Here is a 16,454-nt window from a genome sequence, read left to right as displayed (position 1 = left end):
CAAATGGGCCAAGGACCTGAACAGACACTTCTCAGAGGGGGACATACAATCAATCAACAAGTACATGAAAAAATGCTCACCATCTCTAGCAGTCAGAGAAATGCAAATCAAAACCACCCTAAGATACCATCTCACTCCAGTAAGATTGGCAGCCATTAGGAAGTCAAACAACAACAAGTGCTGGCAAGGATGTGGGGAAAAGGGTACACTTGTACATTGCTGGTGGGACTGCAAATTGGTGCGGCCAATTTGGAAAGCAGTATGGAGATTCCTTGGAAAGCTGGGAATGGAAATTCTTAATGTAGAAAAAGCAATAGTTAATTCCATAACAGGGCTTGTAACTCAAGACCCTGAACTGAGTACTGTGCTCTTGGGTTCACACTGAAAAAAACATTTGAAGGCCTATAACATTGTAGACACTGGGTTACGCATTATTAAGTTTGAACATGAAAAGACACATTCTACCTGCAAAAGCTAAGCATAAGTGAGGTTATCAACATGTAAAAAAATAACTAGTCCAAGAAAGCCTCCGCTTCCTTCCCTTCGTATCACTACTCTGCCAAAATCTTTTTTATGCAGTCTTGTATACATATTTAACTCTTCGAGCTTATTTCGATATTTCTAAATTGATGTCATTAGTGTATTTATTCACTCATTAGTAAATATCTCTCTGTACCTACCTACCCAAATTATTCTTCACCAGGACTGCATATCATCAATGGAACTTTAATAAAACACACAAATCTAAGCTTATCCCCTGACAGACATACTGATTTAATTGGTCTAGATTAAGGCCAGAAAATCTACATTGAGCAAACTACCTCCAGTGACTGTGACCAGTAGCCAAGTTGAGCATTATGTCTTACAGTGTATGAGATGCTGTACCAGGCACTAGGATGCAGAGATGTGAAGTTTACACTTGCTCTCAAGGAACTCAGTCTAGTTGAAGAGGGGTGGTTGGGCAGGCAGGTCAACTGGCTAGGGTACTTCAGTCTGATGAATTCTATGCTAAAACCAAGTACTAGTATAAGGCAATCATAGCAGTAGGTATATAAGTCATCTCAAGAGTTGGGTAAGGCTCCAGGGAGGAGAAGAGGGTCTGGCTGGATCTTAAAGGATGTTAGTTAGCTCTTTGGATGACCAGAATGGCATAAGGCGTTTAGAGGCAGGAAGCATAGGTAGACAAGAAGTCCCTCAATGTATTCAGGGAATTGCAAGAATGGGTGGAAATGGCAAGAGGGTTAGAAATGAGGTGAGGAGGAGGATAGAATCAGCCCTGGGAGAGCTTCATCCTCCAGGCAATGAGGAATGAGCTGGGGATTTATTTTAAGGAGACGAATGACATGATTCAGTTTGATCTTCCACAGGTAACACTGGCAGCTGTAGGATGAATGAGTGGGGCTTTGGGAAAGATGGAGGGAGACAGGAGGATGCTGCAGCGCATGCTGCATCAAGCTGTCGGGAGCTCCTGTGAGATGATGGGAAATCACTTGGTAAACAGCATCCCTCTGCAAGACAGAGAAAGGTGTGATTAGCTTCATTACATTCTGGGACTTCCAGAGTAGAGTCACCTTAAAGAAGAAAGTCCCTGAAAAGGTGGTTGGGAGGAGAGCTAGAGGGAAGGGAGGGAGGGAGGTAGGAAGAGGGCAGAGAAGTACTTGGTGTCAAACAGTGTTTAAAATATCCTTTCTGCATCACACTAGCTCTTAATTGGCACCAACCACTGAGGGGATGATTGATCCCAGCGAGAGTCCAGCAAAACAGATAATTTCTTACAAGCATCTGAAATTCATGAACGCTGTGGGGTCCTACACACCAACGCCTTGCTGTTGTTAAAGTCTGAGACTTCCTTGAAGGGCTAAGTTTCCAGGGGTCGTTAGTTTTGTGTGTGTGTGTTTTTTTCTTTTCAAATGCAGAATATATTCATGTAGTTAATGCCTGTGGTCTTGCTGAGCAGATGAAAAGAGAGCTGAGCAAAGAGCTGGGCTACCAAGACACTTGTTATAAATTAACTCTTAATGTAATGAGCTCATGAAAGAGCCGTGAGGTGGAAGGATGTGTACTAGAAATCTAATTTTGGATTAAAGGCTTGGTCATGAAAGATCTGCCCCACTGCACACTCAGGGTTGGGGTCAGCGTTGTCCTCTAAAGCAGTCTCCTGTTTATGACAAGGACTGGACAGCCTCTCTTCAGCTTTCCTAGGCATTCACATAAGGGGAGCAGCCTACATTTATTGAGAACCTATCATGTATCAGGCACTTAACTTTTCCCCATCGGGGTAAAGAGCATCACACATTTTTCTCAGATATGAAAAAATGCAAATGAAAAAATATGGGATACTATATTCAAATTTTTGCAGCTCGTGTTTTGGAGAGTCCTGTGTACCAGGACTATGGAGCTTCTAACTTAATGGTTTCGGACACTCATAGAGTTACTTTTACTAACGTTGGCATGGTACAGTCAAAGCACTTCATTTATTGGAAGTATAGATATTATCCATAATAGTAGTTCCTTTATAAGGGTCCAAAGGATAAATGTTTCCAAGTCTCAATCTAGGGCTGGGTTGTGTCTGAAAGCTTGCCTGCTTGTCTCATAGATGTGACCTGTATCTGAGGGCTGTGTTACTATAATATGCTTTGCAGAAGGATAGTATATTAGAAAGCTGAAGGACTAATGCATAGGCCCTTAGTACCAATATAAGCTTATACAGAATGCTTTGTGAGTACCAATCCTACCCTAGATTTCCCTTTGTTATTTTTTTGTTCTTTCTGCTTTCTTGATTTCTCTACACTAACAACAATAGCATCAACAACAACTCTTATTCTTACCATTTTAAATTCTCTGCCTCATTTTTATTTTGGTTTGTTTAACCTTCGACACATACACAAATGCACGCACATATATTCTCTTCTTTTTTCTATGCTTCATTCTGTACTGCACTCTGGGGCAGGCCACATGTGTCTGCATTTGTGTACATGAGTTTCCCCATTACTTCCAGGTAGATCCATTGTGGAGGCTGATAAATCCCTTTAAGGTTAGTTAGTGACTATATGATAAATATTTGCTGCATATTCAAAAAGTGATACCATGCAATAAAATATTTGGATTTTTTTCTCTGTGATGTAAACTGAGTATTGATTTTTTTCCCCCTCTTTTGTACATCTGTTGGTATCAGGTAGACCTAAGCCCAGGAGACTAAAAGAAATGCCCTGTGAATTTGGCCTGGACACTGATGCTCCAGGACCTCATGTTTTGGAGACAGATGATAAATTATGATACAGTGATGAAATCAAGGTATGATTTTAGTGACATGGCAGACTTTATAGTTTGTATTACATATTTTCTCTATATTAATTTATTTGATCCTTTTCATAGCACAGTGCAAGAATGAGAGTTCTGTTCCACAGGTGGGGAAACTGACACTCAAACAATTACGTGTCCTCTCCAGCCTGGTCTTGGTTTAGAATTGAACCCATGCATTTTCTTTTTCACACAGTGCTCATTGCTTACTGGGCCAGAAGAAAGAGATTCTTTTTTGCTTGACTCTAGAAGAGAAAACAAAGAATACGAACTTGCTGTAAGAACAACCAACAAAACAATTTTGTCTAATATTAGATTTATTTTGAGTGTCAGGTATTTTGCTGTTTTCATGGTGCAGATCAATTTCAGAAACGATCAGAGCAAAAAGACCAATCATCCTGGTTTCTGTGAAACAGATCTGATCTTTTGTATCTTGATTCTCTGTAGACCTTCCTCACAAAGAGTAGGCACCATTTATGGCTGTTCCTTATTACTTTTGTGGACGACACATTCAATAGTACTGACATTGTTATTATAAATAGCAAAAGGGCAATTAATACTCTCCTCATTTCCTATGAGTTAGAACCCTCCCAGGAACATCCATTTCAAGGAACTTTCATTTCAAAGGAAATGCCATCCATACAAAAGAGTTATTTAGTTTCCATGCAGGCTATTTTTTCTATGCAAGTCTGAGTGAATTATTATACTAATCATTTCAAAATAAAGTAGTCAAGGCAAGAAACTGCCACAGGATGAAAAATTTAAAAAGAAAAAATACAACCCCCACAATGAACAGAGCACATTTCAAGCAGATCTTAACAAATGAGCCCTTGAGTTTTGCTGCCCCCTGTCTGCAGCAAGCGCATTAGCTAGGGAGCCCTGTGGCCTTAGCCAGCCACCTCCACATCTTGTAGCACAAGAGAGATCAGAGCGTGAGCCAGGTATGGCAGGAATTTTGTGGAGCTTGGAGAAAGATCAGACCAAGTCTGGTGGTCAGTAAGCAATCCCTGTGAATGAAGATGGTGTTACAAATCTTAGACCAGGAGAAAAGATGCCTCTCCCTACACTATCCATGAACCATGAGCAGCATCTCTCTCTGCTAGAGAAAACTACTGGTTCTGACACCAAGCAACATGATAAAGCAGGTTATAAAGCTTTTGAAAGCTGCTAGTTATCAGGATAAATTTTATTCATTCCAGTAAGCACAAGAAAAATTCAGCTTTGAAGCTGTTGGCATGAGCCAGTACTAATGTTTGAATGAAGTCCATTAAGGTGAAGTTAAAATTAGATAGTATTTTTATTGACTTTAGGAAGTTTCAACTGAGACAGCTTCTGCCTATTTCATCAGACTTTTGCATGCTATGTTTTGTGTCCAGATAAAGTAGTCCTGGCTTGATTGGCAGTTTTCTTCTTGTAAGCATTTCATATAGGAGATGCTGCTCATGGTTCATGACCATATTGCAGGGAGGACATGAATCCATAATAATACATGTGGACCATTTCATATAACTGATGGGGGCAAACACACATACACATCCCAACCCAGTTGTTTTAGAAGGCAACTGAACGTGTAAAAAAAGTAACTTGAGGCAAAGAATCCCCCACCATGGGTTTTTCATGAAAATTTTAATCAACTAAACTTCTCTTTAGCAATGATCTCATTGAAAGAAGCTAGTTTGTCCTTAAAGAGCTTCTGTGTTGTCAGATGAATGCTGTCAGGGGCACTGGCTGGAGGGTTTAACACTAAGATTTCTTTCAATGCTGGAGTTTTCTTTATGATATTGTCCTCTGATTTCTTGGTCTAGCTCTGCTCTTAATTCAGGTAATCTAGATAAGAGATTGGAAATTCCTTTCCCATTTGAGGGTTTGTGGCTGTTCTGTTCTTGGAGATCAGTGGAAAGTATCACCTAGCTGGTAATTCCTTGCACACGTGTCCCATACACCTTGGCACAATTGCTCTCGTCCTTAACAGTAGCTCCACATCCTCTCCAGAGGAGCTGTTGATACTGTGCACTTTCTAAAGTGTCCAGGTTTCAAGAAACAAAAGATTCTTTTTTGTGTGCTTTCAGTGTAAAGGAAGGATTTCTTAAGTCTTACAGAATTTTAATTATCAGTATAAACTTAGATCAGAAACTGTGGAATACAGAGATAATAAACAACATTCACCCCAATTACACCACCAGAGCTCAGTCATAAGGGCACTGTCTGTGGTACCTAGAACAGTGAGTGCCTAGCACATTCAGGGTAAGTGGATGAATGAATGAATTATAAGTTTCATGTGTTTTGTCCCCATGCATGGGGTTCATGGATATGGTTACCATGTAACTCTATGTTGGTTTTGATACCTTGGTTTTTTGTCATTTCACTTTACTTATAAAAACATATCCCTTTGGGCCATGGAGTCCTCTTAATCATTGTCTCTAATGGCTTGTGATATAGGGAACACTTTCTAATGTAGCTGTCTAAAGGTTTAGGATGTTGCTTAAATAACTAATGTTCTTCTTACCTCCCACGGTATTCACACTTTGGCTAAGTGCTCAAGTAGCATATACAAGCTGAAGTAGATGCAGGGCTCAAGGATCACTTCTCAGTCTATGACTTAGAGGCTGAAAGGGCTGGTCATTTTGCAAAGTAACAGGCTTTCATAAAATATGACTATCGGGATCAAAATTTATCCAAGAACTACTCCTCCCACTCATGGGTTGTACTCCTTGATAACCCATTATGTAAAATTGAAAAATTCATTATGTAAAATTGAAAAAAAAATAGAGCTTTATGTCCTTAGGATTTGCCACAAGCTCAGCATTTCCATTCAATTAACAAGTACTATGTAAGTTTCTATGTGCTGGGTACATTTTGAGAAAGCTAAACCTTGATGTTTTTTCCTGCTGGGAAGATTACAGAGGGATCCAATGGGAAGTGACATCCAACTTTAGCTTGCCAAAAGGACGACTGGATGTAATAATGGATGGCTCTGTCGTGCCAAAATAAATCTGGAGTCTGCATTCAAATCCCTAGGACGTGGAGTCTGTCTTTTGTCTAGTGATTTAGCTTTTTCTTGTTTTTGATTTACTATAACCAGAGGAAGGATTCATAGCAGAGCCAGCTTGTGTGGTGGCTCTGGCGACAGTCTGGGAATGTGTAAGCTCACATCACCTATGCTGTCCTCCCCTGGAGCGGGGCCGGCTGCCTAGAGCCCCCTCCCTGCTACTGTGTGCCTGTCTGACCCTCTTTGCCTTGTCTCATGTACCTCTCTGGGAAAGGATGTGCACTGACATGTCTGTCAGCCTGGGGCCTTGCTGCTCCACCTCCAGATGGACAGCAAATGGCTATTTAGTGCAATTCAGAATGAGCACAGGCTTCAAGGGCAGTTGGCCTTGTCTCTCCTATGGGAGGGAAAAGGTGAAACTTGGAAAACAGAAAGGAACTGTTCAGAAAGGTGAGAAAATATATCTCCAAGGAAGTGGAAATAGATGAACACAGAAGGCAGTCTCTTGGACAAGGTCCACTTCAAACACCTTTGACATAGGAGAGAAGATGGATGGCCACAGCAGCTAGTGGCTTGCACAGATACTAGTTCATGCCAAACGGTGCCTTGGGTGCCAAAAAGAACGCTGGGTTAGGGAGCAGAACATTTAGGCCCTAGTCTTTTAATTTCAGATTAAGTAATAGGAGAGTACTGGTAGTAAATTATGTAGTGTTTTATTTGTTTTAGTAGTTTTTTCCATATTTGTATTGGTGCATTTTAATTATGCATAATGGTGGGATTCATTGTTATGTATTCATTCATGCACACAATAAATCGAGGTCATTTGGCCAACAACATTCCCTGGCATTTCTTCTTTTCTTCCCATCCTCTTTCCTCCTGGTCCCTTTCGTCTGCTCTACTGATTTCCCTATGATTTTCACGAGATTCAACCCTGCACACACACCTTTCTTTTCATATTTCTTCTCTACCTTCCACATATAAGAGAAAACACATGACCCTTGAACTTCTGAGTTGGCTTATTTGCTTAACATAATGTTCTCAAGTTTCATCCATTTTCCTGCAAATGACGTAATTCATTCTTTTTTTTTTTTAATGGCTGAATAAAACTCCATGGTATACATATACCACATTTTCTTTATCCATTCATCCACTGATGAACAACGAGGCTGGTTCATTGTTTGGCTATTGGGAATTGTGCTGTTATGAACATTGATATGCATGTATCACTATAGAATGATGACTTTCACTCTCACTGAGGAGTGGTAAAACTGGGTCATATGGTAGTCTCATTCCTAGTCTTTTGAGGAAATTGAATACTGATTTTCATAGTGGTTGTACTAATTTAAAATCCCACTGAATGTGTAAAAGTGTTCTTTTTCTACCCACCTCCTCCTCAGCATTTATTATTGTTTGTATTCATAATGGCTACCATTCTAACTGGAGTACGATGAAATTCAATGTAGTTTTGATTTGCATCAGATCAAAAAGATGTTGACCATTTTTTTTCATATACTTGCTGGCCATTTGTATTTCTTCTTTTGAGAACTGTCTATTTAGTTCTTTAGTCCATTTATTAATTGAGTTATTTGTGGGATTTTTTTGGTGGTAAATTTGTTTAGTTGTTTATATATTCTGCATATTAATCCTCTGTCAGAACAGTAGCTGGAAAAGATCTTCTCCCATTCTGTAGTTTCTCTCTTCACAGTCTCAATTATTTCTTTCCTGTGAAGCTTTTTTATTTGATGCCATCCCTTTATTAATTCTTGGTATTATTTCCTAAGCTTTAGGAGTCCTAGTGAGGAAGTTATTGCCTGCTCCTATGTATTGAAGTATTGACCCTACTTTTTTTTTTTTTTTTTAGGAGTTGCATTGTTTCTGGTATAATTCCTAGGCTTTTTATCTATTTTGAGATAATTTTTGTGTGGGTTGAGAGAGATAGATCTGGTCTTATTCTTCTACTTATTGATAACCAGTTTTCCCAGCACCATTTGTTAAATGGCTGTCTATTCTCTGATGAACATTTTTTTTTTTTTGGCATCTTGGTCAAGGATCACATGACTCTATCACCGTGGGTTTGTGTCTGTGTCTTCTCTTTTGTTCCAAATATATAGATTTTTTTATGTGCCACATTCTGTTGTGAGTGCTTTTACATATATTATTTCTTTTGTAGCAGCATTTTGAGAGAAGGTCTATGAAAATAATGCCTATGGAAGATAAAACCACCTTTATCCTAAGCCAGGGTCGGGGGTGTCATAGTCTTAGTGAGTCTCCTAGGGCTCAGGGAGGTTCACATGGGATCAAACCTGTGAAACTATTTTAGAGATTGTAAAATGCTTTGTGTACAGGAGGGAGTCTAGTTACATCGCACTTCCTTTTGCATTTTCTTTCTTTAAACTGAGCACCTGGAAAATGAGTGAACAAAGTCAATACTGCAAGAGAAATAGGTAAAAAAGACTTCCTTCAAAGACTGACCAGCCACTAGGCAAAGAGAAACACTCAGGTAAATGATTGCAAAGGAAAGAAGATGGAGTCAGTTGCCAGGAGAACAATTCAAATAAGGTATGATAGGAATTTAGAAGCTGTTTCCTGACTGGGGGCTGGAACAGAGGTCAGCAGCCACCCTTAAGGGATGAAAACTAAATTGTGAAGGGTCACTAGCTCTGCGTTCTTCTCTCTCCTTTTCAGCACTGACCTTCCACTGATTGAACTGTGAATTCTTCATTTATGTAATTAATATATTTTAAATATTTAATTAGCATTTATATTAGCTTAGGGAATGTGTTTGAAGCTCACAATGAAAACAGCTCTGCCAGTCCTATTCGGTCATCACAAGCAGACGGAAGCCACACAAGTTCCAGGGGCACCATTATCTGTTTATGAACATCGGGTGATCAGGCCAATGAACCATGTCATTGTCATTCTATCTGTGTCTCTCAAATCATTTTTCATCTCAGTTAATCAGAATATAAAGTCAATCCTTCTCCACCTTCCGCCTCCATCCTCATTTGAGTTCCCCGTGGTTTCACGCTGGGCTGGGCTGTTTGAAATCTAGTATAAAACACCCGAGAAGAGCTATAATTTTCAAATTTGCCTGTGGGTAATGCGCGTAATAAATGTAAAGTACTAGCAATTTGGTTGTTTGAGATGTAATGATTTTTTACATCAATATGCAGGAACTGAGTCAGGCACAAGTTTTTAGAAGCAATATATACTGCCGTGTCCAGACCCACAGTAGTCCACGGGGGTTACCCAGACAAGGATAGGAAGAGGGGAGGCAAGAAAGTCAAAGGCTGGCATGCAATGAGCTCTCTTGTGGAAGTGTGAGCACACAGCAGAGAGAGAAATGGGGCCTCCAGAGGAACCAACTGATGGTTACCTGAAAAGATATATCCCTTTCCTCAGATAATGGGCTGTTGCCTAGTGTCTGGCTTTCAGTTATGTGAACTCAAACCTGAGTTAATTAGCACTCAGAGTGTGTATTCTCCCAAGGCAGACTTAGTCTAGCTAAAACCATAAGGCTGATGCATAAAACTATAGATTCCCAGTGAAAGACCCTGGCCACAAGGACCAGACCACATAATTCTGTATGATGGAACTGCTTCATCTCAGAACAAGACCTTCCTAGAAACCAAGATTACTTAAACAGAAGCTTACTTGTTGAGAATGGATTCATTTATAAGAAGAATCCAGAAAGCAAATGGGAAAACATCAGACTGTCCACCCACAAGTCTTAGGTCTGGACTCTAATGGCTTTCCCTCTCCAAGACAATAGTGCATGGACACTAACAACTCTTCTCTCTGGGACACTTTTTATTGATGCATTTGTGTTCACTAACCTCCCTCTGACTTCTTTTTTTGGTGGTGCTGGGGATCAAACTTGCAGCCTTGCACATGCTAGGCAAGCACTTTACCACTGAGCTACACCAACCCTCTGCCTCCATTCATAATGCAACCTTGTTGTGACAGTGGTTGTCCACCTTGCCTGAGGCACCAAGTTCTAAAAACAACCTTGACCTGCTTGAGGCTCATTGGGTGAAGAACTCTGCATCTCAGACTTCAGAGTAGTCTTGTCCCTCAACTTTTTAGTTGGCTTGTCTATAAGGGGTTTTCAGTGGGCTCACTGGGGATGAAATTGAATGCTCGGAAGGGTTTTAAGGGTCCAGACTTTGTCTCTAAATTTCCTCTTTTGACTAACTACAGATTTGTTGGGTGACTATATAAGCTTTGGGAAGTGAGTCTCTCTGAAACTCTGATTATTTGCCTTAGCAGAAAGGAAGTTATAAACCAAATTTGCGGCTTTTCCTGCCAACAACGATGATTGTCTGGCATACATTAAAGGTGCTGGTCTGAACATCGATAGCTTTTTTCTTTTGTTTTTGTATTTCCCTATAATCTTCATAACAATTGTTTTATCCTTTTGTATTTTTGTAAACTGTGTCAGGTAAACCTTATTCCAAAGGGAACTTGAAGCTCTAAAATCTCAATGTGCCTTCTGGCTGTAAATTTCTATATATGAAAGGGAAATAGCTGTAAATTTCTTAAAGTACTTGAAAAAAAATGTAATTTTGTGAAGTTCTTTGAACTCCACAGATAGAAAAGCTCTTTTGTAGTCCCATGTGGGTGGAATTGTCTAATCTGCTTGCTTTGCCTAGACTCTGTGTGAGGATGTGGGAGACAAATGGTGAAAGAGGACTAGGAGTGAGGAGGACCTTGTGCACATGGAGGGAACATGGGTCAATTGGTCAACCCTTTCAAGTTCACTCATCTATAAAATGGAAATTAGCCAAGTTCCAGTATGTAAAGTACTTAACAAAATACCTGGCACATAGGAAGTGCTCAAGAATATAGAGCATCCACGATGGGCATAGCGGCACACACCTGTAATCCCAGAGACTCAGGAGGCTGAGGCAGGATGATCACAAGTTCAAAGCCAGCCTCAACAACTTAGCAAGGCCTCAAGCAACTTAGTGAGACCCTGTCTCAAAGTTAAAAATAAAGTGGTTTTTTTTTTTTTTTAAGTGCTGGGGATGTGACTCAGTGGTTAAGTGCCCCTGGATTCAATCCCTGGTACCATGAAAAAAAAAAAAAAAAAAGAATAGAAAGCATCCAAAATATGGGAAAACATTGAAAAGTTTGCTAGGATATAAATTCCCACCATTTCTGGGGGTAAGAGTAAAAATTATTTGGGGGAGAAAGAAAGAAGAAATAAAATTTAAAAGGCATCAGTTTGATTTTCTCTTTTCTTCAGCGTGTTGGGTGATGAAATTTTTGAAGTTCTGGAAGTTTTTGCTCTCCTGGGGACCTCTGTGAGTTTTACAGGAGTTGAAAGAATTGAGTACTCTTCTCAGCCAGCTGCTCTTGCCAGAAGTTTTCTTTGAACCATCAAGCTGTGTCAGGTTCAGCTCTGGAGAATTCTTTCTTTCTAGGCCTTTCGGTTTTGTTATGAGCCATGGAGGGCAAGGGCTGTCTCTAGGCCACCTAACTTCATATTTCAATGGCCCCGAACAGCACAAGGAGCCTAGTAGGTAGTGAATCAATGTGCATCACATGGAGAATGGCTCCTTTGAGCTAGCTTCTTTTCATGTCTTTCTTGGTCAGACCAAAACCTGAAACCACCATTTCTGAAAAAACTTTCTGTGAGGTGAGTCATGTGAAAAAGGAGCCATTCAAGTTTCTCTATGCTCCACTCCCCCAGGGGATGCTCAAAGCCCTAAGACACCTTCAAGTTACACAGATGAAAGTTTTAAGGGTGAAAATATGGACAGTGATATTGATGGTTTAGAGAATCTAGTTCTATCAAATGTTTCCTCACATTGACCTTGGGAATTGGCTTCACACTAGACCCAGATGTAGGTGTCCTTGGGTATAAGCTTTGGTTCTGCCATTTTTGTTTCTAGGCAGATGGGAGATGTCAAACTAATTTCTCAGCCTCCTATTATATATCTGTGAAGTGGGGGAAAAAGCTTGCCATCCCTTTACTCATATTAAGATTATGATGAGTGGCTAAGGAACACATGGATAGAAGGAACTTTGAACTGAGCATTAGGGACTTAAATGGCTCTCACTTTTTGCTCATGGAATCATTGTTGGCTTTTGATATCTGCTGAAATGGGTGTTATCAGTTTGCCAGGGTTGATGTGACAGAGCACTGCAGACTGGGTGGCTTAAACAATAGACAGTCATAGTCTCACAGTTTTGTAGGCTAGAAATATGCAACCGAGGGATTGTCAGGATTACTTCTTTTGAAGACTGTGAAAGAGGATCTGTCTATGCCTCTCTCCTGGCTTCTGGTAGTTTGCTGGCAACTTCTGATGCTCCTGAGCATGTAAAAGAACCACCCCAATCAGTGTTCACCTTCATTTGTATACAAATGTGTTTATGTGTCTAAATTTCCCTTTTCCATAATGACACCAGTCATGTTGGATTGGGGCCCACCCTAATAATCTCATTTTAACTTGATTTTTCCCTGTAAAAATCCTGTCTCCAAATAAGGTCACATTTGAGGTACTGAGCATTAGGATTTCAACATTAGAATTTTGAGGGGAAACAGTTCAACCCATAACACTGGGAGATAGTGAAAGATCAGTACATGAATAAAGCCTGAAGAAGTAAATCTGAGCTTGACTTACATTTAGATTCCAGGGAACTGGGAGACTACAGACACATTTTCTAATTCTAGTTTCAGTCCTTTTGAACAGTATGATCTACTTAACCTTTGGCGTGTGTGTGTGAGAGAGAGATATTTCTCATGACCAAGATAGGGATCTTAAAAACTGTTCTGTAAGGTTGTTTAGAATATTACATGGACTTCAAGTGTCAAGCCTTCCCTAGTGCTCAGCACATTGCCAGTACCTGATAAAAGACCCATCCCTTTCTTCACAGCAATCGTAACATAAAGTTGGAGAACAGGAAAGGAAGCAGTGGGCACTAGCCTTCAGAAAGCAGTTATATCCATTTGTCTAGTGCAATTGTTTTTGTGAAGAGCTATTTGAGTTTGAAGCTTTGGAAATGGAAAGTGAGCAGTCAGAAAGCTTTTTGAATTGACAGGAGACAAGCTCGTTGATAATCCATCATCTTAAATTGCCTAGCCCGGATCATACTTTGCTATTTTTTTTCTGATGATTTCACCAATAATGACTTCTACTAACTTTCTATGTGCCTTTCTTTTAAAAAGAGATGATTTATAAATAAAAATATCTTTCCAGTCTGCTTGTGACCTTGAAAACTATGTGAGTTGATTTATTATTCGAATACTTTGAACTTTTGCAATACATGTTCAATATATATATATTGTATATCAGATTCCTTATTTGAAAAATGAGGAAATTTAGTCAGGTGCTTTCAAGGTCACTTTCTAACCTTCTATACCAGGATCATTTACTAAAGATTGTGTATGTATGTGTGTGTGTGTGTGTGTGTATATATATACACACACACACACACACACATACATATATGTGGCTCAGTGGTATGTGTATGTGTGTGGTGTGTGTGTGTGTGTGTGCATATATGAACAAGCTTGAGTAAATGATCCTGGTATAGAAGGTTAGAAGTTGACTTTGAAAGCACCTGATTGAATTTCCTCATTTTTCAAATAAGAAAACTGAGGAACAAGAAAGGAAAAGGATTTATTCAAAGGCATTCAGCAGATAGAACCTGAGGGTCCCACAACCAGACTTGATTTTCAGGTTCTTGTATTTATGCTCTGTGTAATTAGGGTTTTCAGTGTATAATTTCTTCTCTCTGGGTCAGCTCTCATTTATTACAGGGGCTGGACCAACAATCTGCACCAACATTTCTTCACCAAGCCAGGCTGCTTCACTGTGCTCCAGAGGTCAGCAGCCTTCGCCTCTCTCCCTCCTAGACGTACCAGTGACTGAGACCGAAGTCAATGGGCCACACAGGAAGGCAGAATCCTGACCAGTTTATAGAGGACACACAGAGAGCTAGGGGTGACCTTCAGTGCCACCCAGAAATCAGTAACTCAAGAAGGTGTGTTTAAGTGGAGCTCAGTGATGCAAACCTGCAATCCCAGCGTCTCGGGAGGCTGAGGCAGGAAGATCGTGAGTTCAAAGCCAGCCTCAGCAACTTAGCAAGGCCCTAAGCAACTCAGTGAGACACTAAATAAAAAAATATAAATTAGGGCTGGGGATGTGGCTCAGTGGTCAAGTGCCCCTGAGTTCAATCCCTGCCCCCCACCCCACAAAAAAGGATGTGTGTTCCCTGTTGATAAATGACATCACATAAAGCTAAGAGGAAAATATCATATTAGTGAGCACTATAATTGTGCAGGGTCCTATCTGACTAGTGGAGTGACCTCAGCTGAGTTAAGTTAAACCAAACCAAGACAAGTTACTCAATCTCAACAACTTCAACAACAGTGGCAATAAGCATACCTAAGTTGGAAGGTGGTTATGAGAATTAAATGAGGTAATGCAGGTAAAGCATCAAAGAGTTAGTACTTAATAATAGTAGCAGTAATAGTACTATGTTAGTAAATATATTTTACATGGGAAAGTTGCAATCTACCAATATTTTTTAACCCATTCTGGATCTGTTTAGGTGATCCTCCTGCTACGCACACATGCAGATGGGCAAAGAATTTGAGGGTTTCTAACAACCCTGAAACCCATATTTGGATGTTAGGGGTTGTTCTGGTTTGTATTTGAGGTGTCCTCCTAAAGCTCCTCTGTTAATGTGGGAATGTTTGGAGATGAAATTATTGGATTGTGAGGGCTGTAACTCAATCAGTTCATCCTGGTTTGAACAGACTGGATGGTAACTGTAGGTAGGTGGGATGAGGCTGGAGGAGGTAGGTCACTGGGGGCCTGCCCAGCATCTTCCCTGTGGCACCTCCTCCTTCCTCTCTACTTCCTGACTGCCATGAACAGGGGTTTGAAAAAGAGAAAAAGAGCAAAAATAGAAATTTTTATGAGAGAAATAAAAAAATTCCTTAATTATACATTAATTCAAAATTCAGATAGCAGTTATCTAAAACTAAGAAATAAAGTACCTCATTATGATTCTATAAAATGAAAAAAATGTGAGATGTTGATAATCTTTAAAGCCTGAAATCCAGAGAAGGAGGAGTGGTCTCTTCTCTCCTATCTAAGCTGACCATGGTGCTGGGATTTCATCTGCACAGGAATGGGGCTTCCTGGAGCCCCTTTACAAATATACCTGGAAGTACATTATTCCCCGAGATGCCCTTTGTGGAATTAAGAGGGGTTTGGCTGCCCAGTTGGCTCATCAGTTTGTTTTCAAAGAATTGTAAAAAACTCTACACCGAAGCTTGATGGCTCAGTCTGAGTGAGGAAAGCCTCCCAGCTGGGCCTGCCTAGTGGTGCCATAGACACACTTACTGAGCACATGGGGCTCTGCAGTGAGCTGTGTTTTGAGGGAGGCAAAGACAAACAAGCCCTTCTATTTGTTTTGAATGTGGACTCCATTTCTGGTTTATGCTCCTTTTGCTGCCTGTTCTTTCTGGCCGTACTTTCACTCCAGTTATTTTATTTACAACTCCCAGAAAGATTGTGAGAGATATCTGACAGGGATTTTTATTCTTGTTTTACAGAAGAGTCTGAAGCACAGAGAGAATGTAGTTTCCTTTGGGTCATGGAGGGAAGAAACTTTTTATGTGCCCTAAATTTAAAATTAAGCTCCGTTCTACTGGACAGAATTGCACTCTACTTTTGCTTGGTTTAATATTGAGAGAGACCTCATTTACACGATTGGCTATAATGCAAGGCAATCAAGAGGAACTGTGAGAGTTCAGAGATAGAAAGAGACTCTTCCCATGTGGCCAAGGGGAGATATCAGAAGACTCTTTAAGAAGGGCAGTTGTTGGCTTTTCCTGCTTCATATCTCCAATAGAGTTTGGGAGATAAAGTGACGGAGTAATCTCTTTACTTCTTCCAACCTCAGGAAGATTTGTAGCTGATCTACATCTACCTATATCTGTAGCAGATCCATGGCTTACAGCATATGCACTGCTGAAGTAATTTATTCATTGATAGAACAATTATTGAACATTTTCTCAGCTACCATTCTTCCAAAGAAGCGGGATGCTTTGAGGTCACAGTAATGATTCCAGCGTATACAGATGTATGTGTATGCATGTGCATGCACATACACACTTTTGTGGCAGAGCCAATGATTTGTGTTT

The sequence above is a fragment of the Marmota marmota genome, unplaced genomic scaffold, assembly GCF_001458135.2.
Source record: "Marmota marmota marmota unplaced genomic scaffold, marMar, whole genome shotgun sequence".
Lineage (NCBI taxonomy): Eukaryota > Metazoa > Chordata > Mammalia > Rodentia > Sciuridae > Marmota > Marmota marmota.
Note: the sequence above shows the minus strand (reverse complement) of the source record.